Genomic DNA, 739 nt, shown 5'->3' with positions numbered 1-739 from the left:
TGAGAGAGAGAGGAGGGATGACATGCAGGATATGTCGCCGGCTGGATTCGAACCGGGGACCCTGCGGTACATGGTCAACGCTTATTCCACTACGCCACCTAAGCCACCCGTCCTCTGATTTCTACCTCCACCGGCCTCCACTGATCGTTGGTCTTTGTGCCAGTCTACTGTGTCTGAGAGCATGCTCATGCAAGCACTCCGACTTTTCTTTTTGAAGTGATAATTAAAGTGTAACGATACACAACACTCAGCAGAAACCTAATCGGCAATAGGCCAGTAGATTCGAAAAAGGTAGAACTATCCACTATAGAACCAAGGCTGCTTGGAACCCAGTGCTTTGTTTGCTGTGAGTGGGGTCGACCTTGGGTTTGTGTACCGACCTTGCACACTGTTACAGCAGAGAGAGAGAGGGGGAAGGGGGAGGGGGTGTTGGAGAGAGAGAGAGAGGGGGAAGAGGGAGGGGGTGTTGGAGAGAGAGAGAGGGGGAAGGGGTGTTGGAGAGAGAGAGAGAGAGAGAGAGAGAGAGAGAGAGAGGGAGGGAGAGAGAGAAAGGAAAGGGGGAGTGGGTGTTGGAGAGAGAGAGAGAGAGAGAGAGAGAGAGAGAGAGAGAGAGAGAGAGAGAGAGAGAGAGAGAGAGAGAGAGAGAGAGAGAGAGAGGGTGTGTGTGTGTGTGTTTTGTTTGACAGTGGTCAAACAGTAAGCAGTCCACAGCGGAGGTAAACATGGGCAGAGCTGCTGT

This window comes from Nansenia antarctica (assembly GCF_963989245.1).
Source record: "Nansenia antarctica genome assembly, chromosome: 7".
Lineage (NCBI taxonomy): Eukaryota > Metazoa > Chordata > Actinopteri > Argentiniformes > Microstomatidae > Nansenia > Nansenia antarctica.
Note: the sequence above shows the minus strand (reverse complement) of the source record.